This window comes from Grammomys surdaster, unplaced genomic scaffold (genome assembly GCF_004785775.1).
Source record: "Grammomys surdaster isolate TR1022 unplaced genomic scaffold, NIH_TR_1.0 126546, whole genome shotgun sequence".
NCBI classification, from domain to species: Eukaryota; Metazoa; Chordata; class Mammalia; order Rodentia; family Muridae; genus Grammomys; species Grammomys surdaster.
Genome location: NW_021621338.1, coordinates 3,463,867 through 3,473,467, shown reverse-complemented (window position 1 = coordinate 3,473,467; position 9,601 = coordinate 3,463,867).

Genomic DNA, 9,601 nt, shown 5'->3' with positions numbered 1-9,601 from the left:
AACCCTAACCCTAACCCTAACCCTAACCCTAACCCTAACCCTAACCCACAGGCTGTCTCTGTGGTACAACTTAGATGAGTCAGGAGATAGGAAAGCAACTGGAATTCTTAGATCACCAAGAAGTTCCAAGGCTTTGACATTATTTCTAAGACACAGTAAAATGTGCTGGGGGAGGGGACGTCTTCCCCAGAAATGACAGAAGAAGGAGGGTCCCCAGTGTCCTTGGGATTTCCTAGCAGAATGGAGGCAGAAGGTGTGTCAGTGAAGGGACCCTCCCATGTGATACATACAGGAGCCTGCAGACCCCTCCACTGTGGAGGGGGACGTTTGGCATGTAACTCACATCTCCCCACCTCTCCGTTCCCTTCACCTTTTCCTCCATTCTTGCATGGTCATTCAGTTACTGAGGTTATTCCAGGGTCCCTTGTCCAGGGCCTTTTATACCCTCTGGTTCTGGGTCCTGCCCAGTATTTACTGTCTAGCCTCACCCCACCCCTGTATGTTGCCCTCAGTGGTCTTAGTTTCCTGTCAACAAACACAGAGTTTCATTTTGACAGCAGAATGGCAGATATGGGGGAGAGACTAAGGAGGACAGGTATTACTGAGTGACAGGTACCTCATATTTGCCCTGTGGGTACCTTCTGGCTGTCCCTCACCGATAATTAAGCATCTAGTATTGGCAGAGCTCCAGATAGGGAAACTGAGTGTCAAGGCCCAAGTCCACCTTTGGACAGATGGGAAGTGCCATTGCAATCTAGGTTTGTGTGACTTCAAGACTTCAAGGCCTGTGTCTTTCCCAGCATATTAAACTATGTCCTGTGGCCTTTAGCTAGGAGCACACTCCATGGCTGCCACAGCCTCATGGTGACTTCTGTAGGGCCTTGGGCCATTTGTTTTAGAGATCCCTTCCTTTGTAGAAAAGGGACAAATTAGCTATTCATTTTTATTATATCCACAATTTCTTTTTATTTTGAAAGATACTAAAATAAAATCTATCTATCTATCTATCTATCTATCTATCTATCTATCTATCTATTTTCCACCAAAACTATTGTGGTCCTTGTACTTAATGGCAGACACAGTTCCACTTATTGAATCAGTAGCTCTGAGTCTCTTACGGAATCCCCTGTATCTGGCTAAGGCCACACTCCACTTCCTTGTAACCTCTCAGCTCTGATGTTAGGGAGACTAGGCTTGCTACCACACTTGCTCGCTCTCCTGACTGGCTCTCAATCCTTCCAGGCCCTATAGGAAACTGACACTCCAAAGGCATACTCACCTAGATGTTATAAAGCCTGCCAGACTCAAGCTCTTAAACCTCATGGCCTCTGTTGTGGAGTATTTGCCAGAGAGGACGGCTCAGACATGGGTTTAAGTCAATAGAAAGTCATGGTGTGTCAGCAACTATCCTGGGGTTTCAGGACCTCAGTGTAACACTGAGCCTTTCTCAGGGTAAGCTTTTAGGCACAAAAATCAGGTTTTGGTTGTCATACTTCAGTTAACAAAAACAGTTAACAAGCTTGAAGCAGAACCACAGAAGCTAAAGAGCAAGGTTAGTATATTTTGCCACTTTCTCAGAGTTCTATGGACTTTGATGGATTAGGCCTTTGTGTTAGTTTTGGCAGATGGTGTTGCCTCGATGTGGAGTTTTACGGCCTGAATGGTACTTCCATCATCAAGTCAGGTGTGCTAAGCTCTGGGAGCCTAGTAAGGTCTGGGGCTCTATTATAGCTTCCTCTTCCTGCCTTGGGACTGGCTATCTAAACCCTGCAGGAACTTGAGTTGCTCACTCTTTCTCTGGGAAGGAGGGTGGAGGCTGCTCTGGCAAGCTGTGTACATACACGCAACAGTGAGCCTTATTCTCTACATGGTGGAGGATGCTTTTCCCCAAGCTCAGCCTGACATTGGTCAGGCCATGGTAGGAGAAGGATGGAGGTCCCTATGGTATATGGTTACACAGTTAAAGATTACAAGTCAAACTTCCAACTAGTTGCTCTCTTTTTCCATCGTAGCAACATGGAAGAACAGCTTCTAGTTTGGCCCTTCAGATTCTCATAGCCCTCTGTGCTGCAGCAGGGGTCCCCAGCCACCCCTCCCCTCTTTATACTCTCAACCCCATTCATCCATTGCATTTCCACACTCACTTGAGGTTCCAGCTCAGTAACCCATGAAATCCTGTGGATACCCAGGATAAGGGCTTGGTCCAGAAGAATGAACGTTGGGCTGACATCTTGCCACGATCCCAGGAAACCCTTGTTCTATGGAGAGTAAAGAGGCCAAAGGAAGCAGAAAACAGCCCAGTTCATGCCTTTCTTGCTTGGTTCTGAGGGACATGATACTCAGCTTCCCTCCTGAGGACACCTGCTGTCTGTATATTTCAATTTACTGAGTGTAGTTATAAGGGCTTTGTTTATGTTTTAAGAGATCAGGCTTTCTAGGTGTGCCACTATGGTGACTCTTTGTCACACATGATTGACTCAAGGTGGAAAGGACAGAATGTTCGATTAAAACCAATCATGAGTAAAGTGAAGCCATGTAAAGGGAATTGGAAAAGTGATCAATCCCCAAAGTATAACAGGCTACTATGGATGGCATGAGAAAAATATCGATAGTTTCATACACGAAGTCCGAGTAGGACTTCTGCTACTACAGGCTCACTGAAGCCAGGCTGTCTGAATAACTCAAGGAGTCTCTCATCAGCTCTTCACAGTCTGTACATGGAGGGAAACTTTGTACATGCTGAGGGCTGAAAAGTTGTTACTTTGTAGCCCAGGCTGGACTGATACAAGTTGAGGCACTCTCTTGTCATTCTGACACCCACAGAGTCAGCTTAAAACTTAAGCCTTCTTGCATCTTCTCTCAAGCGGACACAAAGTAGAGAGTATACCAGATGTCATGCTCAGTCACTCCTCTAGAGGAATTGCTTTTCCAACCAGTGAATTCAGGCCTACTTACTGAGGGTAACTGCAGGCTTCCTACCCATGCCCAAGTTCCCGGAAGTAATGACTCTGAGACTTTTATATGTGAATAAATGCTAAGGCCAATAGCTTAGGCCTGTTCCCTGAATAGCTCATAACTTAAGATCCCGTATTTTTATTCTATGAATGCCACATGGTTGGTTACCTGGTCCTCAGTTTCATGTCTGGGGTGAGCCTGCTTTCCTGCACCTGTCTCTTTCCCAGAACTCTCTCTTTCTCTGCCTCAGCTCATTGGCCATAGGCTTTTTATTGACAGGTGAAGCTTCCGCACATTATATAAAAGATTTCCCCTATAACTGAGTATCTACCACATACCAGTCACCTGCTTGGCACAGGAATGAGTTGGCAAATGAGGCAAGTGTGACTCTTGCCTTCATGAGGGGTATAAAACAGGTATTTCTTTTTATTTAAATAGTAAGAAAATAGTCTGTACTGTTTCTTGAAAAATTTGGTAGAAGCATGTCTACCATTACAGATTGTTACAGAGTTTTGCACTAGAATACTCCACACCTGGGAAATCTCTCCATCCATCCCTACCCTATCCCTACCTGGAATCTTCATGCACTTAACCCAGCTCCCCACCCCTGATGTCTTAGGGGCACATATTTCTGATTGTCGGATGTTTGCTGCAACCATTGGGGGAAGAGCTCTGGTGGAAGCACACACAGGTACGTCAAATTTAAATAAATGAAAGTTTCTTGTTTCACTGTTGGTTTTATTTTTAGCCCAGTTTCTCTTAGCAGTTTCTAAGGACGTTTCTTCAGAAACGTCTGTGGAAGTTTCTGAGTCTGCTGTGTCAAAAGGCAAGTGTCTACAGGGACAAATAGCAGTAGTAGTGAGCCCAGGAGTTTCGACACATCACACAGGAGAAACAGACTTGGCTACCAATGGACTATGTCCCTTGGAAACATCAAAGACAACATGGTTCCCTGGTCTACTGAGCATTGGCTAAGTTGGTCTCCATCTTGACATTCCATGACAGGCATTTTATTTTGTTTTTATTTTTTTGAGACAGGGTTTCTCTGTGTAGCCCTAGCTGTCCTGGAACTTACTCTGTAGACCAGGCTGGCCTCGAACTCAGAGATCTTCCTGCTTCTGCCTCCTGAGTTCTGGTGCTAGGATTAAAGGCATGGGCCACCACTGTCCAGCAATGACAGACATTTTAAAGACAGCTGGTGTGCAGTATTTCATAGATCCTGATTGATGTCATGGGCTCACCTTGGTTTTTACTTTGAGCTGTCTTGTCTTGTAGGTCTAGCCTCTCTGCCTGCTGCTGTCTTTGACTGATCAAAGTTTCCTGTCATCTTTCAACTGCGTTGGAAACTGCAGCAAGATAGGTCCCAGCTGTTATGGCCTCCAGCACTTTCCAGAGCCCTCTGGTTGGAGAACCAAACCCAAGACTCAAGTTCCTCCATCTGTTTTAGCATTCAGCATGCCACAGGGATGAGACTAGCCCCTACCAGATGGATGTACTCATTCCACAAGTATGTATAGCTGTCCAGGAGTACCATATACCATTCTGACTTCAGGAGGGAAGGTTCCAAGGTTTCTCACTGCATGGATTTTATATTCAAATGCAGAGAGAGAACCATTCACACATGCACATGTGTACATATATTTGACTTTACATGCACACATGTGCTTTTGTGTTGCTGAGTTGTGTAAGAACACATGAAACACATTAAAGGGGAGACCAGGAGACAGAAGTGTAGTTTAAGCTTAGATGGTTGGGTGAGGGGCTTTCAAAGGGGTGACTTCAAACACAGCCCTGAAAAAGGCAGGGGTACGAGCCACTTCATCTGGGGGGAAGACTGACTTAAGAGAAGGAGATGCCCAGAAGAAAGGCCCTGAGGTAGGAGGGTGTTGGCAGGAACAAAAGAGCCAGAGCCCCTGGAACTGTGTGAATGACAGGGAGGAGGGACATGGTAAAGATACCAGTATGTGGAGGTTGGGCCATGGAAGCCATGATCAATATGTTAAGTGTGATGGGAAGCCCTTGGGAGTATTTAATAAAGGAAGAAATCCAATATGATTTGGAGTTTAAAAGAATTATCTACTGTATATAGAAGAGGTAAAAAGAAAAGAAATCAGGGTCCACGTAGGGATAGTTGTAGGGATGCTGATGGTATGGTCCAGAGGGAGGAGATAAAGCTTGGATCTTGGTCCTGTGGGTGTGGCACGGTCCAGGTGTTAGTATCTGACATAGCTCCCAGCACAAGGTATGGAATGGGAGCACAGAGCTCTGTAGGTAAAGTCAGAGAGCAGAGAGAGGTGGCAAGCCTGGTGCATCTGCAGCAAGTCCACCTCCGTGGTCTGCATTTGACACACTTGCTTTACTTGCCCAGGCTGTGCTCACTGTGTGAGCTTCTTTTGTGACCTCAGTATTGGCTTTTCAGTCTAGTGGCCTCCTGTCCCAAACCTACTCTTTTACCTACGCAATTCCTTTCCTCTCAGATTAGTACTCTACTTTTGGGACTTGTCTCTCCTATCCCATTGCCTTAGCATCTGTAGGTCTCCATTCCCTAACCTTACCTCCTCAGCTATTTCTATCTTGGTCACCTGTGGCCCCTTCCTGAGAATGAATTCTAGACTCTGGCATCTTATCTATTACTCCTTCTCTGGTGACCAAGGCAGACTGGACTGGATTCCAGAGACTCCCGTATCCCTCCAGCCTGGTGTCTGGTGAATCCAGAAATACCTTGCACATCTGCCTCATGTACCACTTCCCACTGCTTTTCTGCCCTCAGATAGGTACTGCTTCCAGATGCTACGTGACCTAATACCCAGCAAGGGAGTGGGGAATAATTATGACTTGGGTGAAGGTTTGGACATATGAGAGACAGGAAGGACACAGTAGACAAACTATCCTCCCTTGGATGTTCTCAGAGCACTGCCGGTGATTATATCAGGGTGTGTGAAGGTGCCTTACATACAAGAGAATCCAGCTGGGCCCTCAGTGAGGCCTTGGACTGCTCCATCATCCTTTCCTGGGCTAGCTTCCCTCATGTAGTTTGAAGTAGCTGATTTGCTCCTCTCCCTCCATTCTCTTTGTCTGGAGACCATACCTCCCAACAAGCCTCGTCACTTAATGGGGGTATTTCCTGAGGCACTCTCCAGCTCCGTGATTCCATGTCCAGCCATCTGGTCCTTTGGCCATGGAGGTAGGGATGTGTGTCAAGCTAGTCCATAGAAGCCACTGCCTGTTTTTTTTTTTTTTTTTTTTTGGTTGGAGTGGAAGGGAAAAGTAGTTGTTTCTACCTGTCATTGAACCTGAAGGTAGGGACCTGAGAGTCCCTGGAGGTCATTTTTCCAAGGGCCATGGAGGCATCCTGTCTAGTGAAAAGATGCTGGTTGCAGAGAGAAGCAGATGAAGGATGTAGAGGATTCTCCAGAGACCAGCTGCACTCCTGCTCTTTCCATAGTTCTTTCCTGTGAGGCACTGGACACTCCTTGTTCTTGGCTGGTCTGAAGTCAATAGTCCAGACAGGAGATGGACATCACTGTTTGTGTCATGTGGAGAGGAGAGCAGAAGCTTCTAACACCCCTACATAGGGCTACAGGGGCAACCAGGGAGGTGGCACCACTGGAAACCAGCATGGGGTCAGCTGGCACAAGCTGAAGCCATAGCTAAGCTATGTCTTGGGGCCCTCTGCCTAAGGAGCTGCACAGAGCAGAATGACGGACAGAAATAGTGTAACCTTCAGCCTTCTCTCCTGCTGCATGTTGCTCAAAGTTGCCCTGATGTCATATTAAAAAGCAGCCTGGGAAGTGTAGTCTTCTTCAACATGAAGCAGGATATCCAGAAGCTGGAAAGAGGGAAGAATCAATCCCATGACTAACATAGCACCAGTGGAGACTCTGGTTTGTTCTATGAAGTCTACTTTTGACTGCAAACCCAGAGACCTGGCCACGAACCTCTGAACCCTTGTCTGAAGCTCAAGCTGTGGCCTATACCTTGAAAGTGCTTCACAAAGGATCAGGATAGCAGAAATCATGTTGACTGTCCCTGAGTCCCTGAGAACTCTCTCCCTTGTAAGGTGAATTGAGTCTCTCAGTGTGCATTTTCACATTATACCCACATGGAGAATCCACGGGAAGTATTGCTTAGATTCATTTGAGTCACAGAGAGAAGCAGATACAGCTCCAGGCTTTATGTCAATAGCCTGATTTCAGATTGCCCTACTACACTAGAAGCCCACTGAATTCCAGCTGAGAGACTGACTAGAGCCCAGGGACCACCTCAGGCAGGGATGCTAGGCCAGCTCTCTTCAGAGTTTAATCCAACCTGAATTACCAGGTCACCCCTGGGAGACCTAGGACAGGGTCACATCCTGTTATCTAGAAGAGAATATAAGATTTTAGACTGAAGGACGAGCATATTCTCTGGGTTTGAATAGAGAGTGACTTTGCTGAGTTCTGATGATGTGGCAGAGGAGAGGCGGGGCAGGCTCATGTGAGCATTGTCAGACTCCAGAGTGACCAGGATGACTTGCTGGAGGCTGGCCGGGCAGTGGGGTTTGAGGTCCAGCAGAGCGGGGCAGAGAAGTTCTGGGAACCTAATAGGGACAATTTGGGGTTTTGAAAACTATTGGCATCGGGACTCTCATACATATGTTGGGGCGTGCAGCTCTCTATATGTCTATATTTTCAAGTAAATCTAAGATTCTCTGAACAAACCACATGGGGTTGGACCGACTCAGGCGTCTATCCCAAGGCCTCTGCTTTCTGTGGTGACCCCTCCAGCTGGAGGCCCTGTTGCTGGGTCAGCTTTTGGCTCTAGCTGATGACTTGCTGGTACTGAGGCAGGCAGGGAGCCTGCTGGGTTGGGGCCTCAGTTTGACTTGCTGTGAAACAGGAGGAGACTGGGGGCAGTTGGAGGCTTCAAGAACCGATGATGTTTTAGCATGGAGTATTTGTCGAATTGGACCCCCATCCCTATATTGCAGGTTTCAGGATTCAAGTCTTGGTAAGAGTGGTCAAGAAAGAGGTGGTTAAGGAATGGGTCCTTATTCAGGGTCAATCCGTAGGAAAAGGGAGATTCAGGCAAAGGGATGCTTTGAAGAAAGATGAAGTGGAAATGGTCTCTATAAACACAGAGAGAAGCTTGGCACACATTCTTCCTTTCACAGTTTTGGAAGGAACCAACCTTGTGAACTCCTTAAATTTACAATTCTTCTGCTTTTGTATATGCCACGGTATATATGTGTGTATGTGCACATGTGCCCAGGCATGTGGAAATCAGTGTCAAATGTCAGGTATCTTCTATTGCCTTTTGCCTTATTCTGAACCTGGAACTTGCTGATTGCTGATTTCTAGGCTGTCTGGCTTGCAGAAATCCACTTGTCTCTCCCTCCTCAGCACATGCTAATGTGTCCAGTTGGGTTTTTTTTTTCTTTTTAAACATGAATTTAAATCAGGTTCTCATGCTTTTATTTTTTTTTATTTTTTTGCCAAGCCTCTTACCAATAGAGCTATCTTCTCATTCCCAGGCTTCTTCTGTTTGTTTGTGTGTGTGTGTGTGTGTGTGTTTATTTTTCTTTGTCTCCCCGTCTCTGGCACTTTGATGAAGAGGAACAAGAAAATGAGTACTCTTGGTCTTCTGTCCTTTTTCCATTGTGAAGGAGTCAGGAGACTCCCAGATCCCCTTTCTGTCCCCCCACCCCCGTTCCTGCATCTTGAGGCTTGTCACTAAGGTGTTCTTTCCACCTAACACATTTATGTCATGTGTGCCTTCAACTCTTCAAGTTTCTGTCTTGTTCCAGTGACAAAAGGAAGGTATTCTTGGTGTCAAGGGTGAGCCTTGGAAGATAACCCAGTCAGGGATGGAGATGAAATGAGGGGGAAGACAGAGGAACCTTTATTTATTTATTTATTTATTTATTTATTTATTTATTTATTTATTTCCCAGAAATCCTGCTGGGCAATGAGCCCTGCAGAAATGGGCAGTTCTATTTGAAGGTTGAGCTGATGGAAAAATGATTTCCTAAAGCCTGGAGGGCTGGTTCCCAAACTCAGCTATATCCAGTTGTTGGAGCACTTCAGTTTTCTACCCTCTTCAATGTGAGTGTATCATGCCAAATATCTGGTGGTGGTGATGGCCTAGTCTGTTCTTACAGGTTTTACTTAAATACAATGATATGAATAGAAAGTCTGATGCCAAAGGCTGGGAGGCCACTTAGGGCTAGATAGATAAGACTGCCTGCCCTCAGAGTGTGGAGGCTTAGGCCTTTGGGCTGATGCCAAAGGCTGGGGCAAGGACTGCTCGGGCTTGGGACACTCACTCGTTTTTCCTCGAACAGAGGTCTTGTTGGATCCATGTGGGCTCCAGCTGTCCTTCATTTCCTTCCTCTCAGGGTATCCAGACACCAAAACTCTTTTAGACAAAGGCCTTCTCCTAGGATCTTCAATGAGACAGTTCTCTTAGATGATCTTAGCATGTGCACATACCTTTATTTGGGGTGGACTTGTATGCATAGACTTTATTTGTGGTGAACCAGGGGTATATATGGACCCTGGAGATTGGGAAGGAGTTTTCAGGGTAAATGAAAATCATTGGCTAGAGTTTAAAGTTCTGTGAACACCTTGTTTGTATGGAGAGCATTCCAGGAATCCCAGGTTCGTAT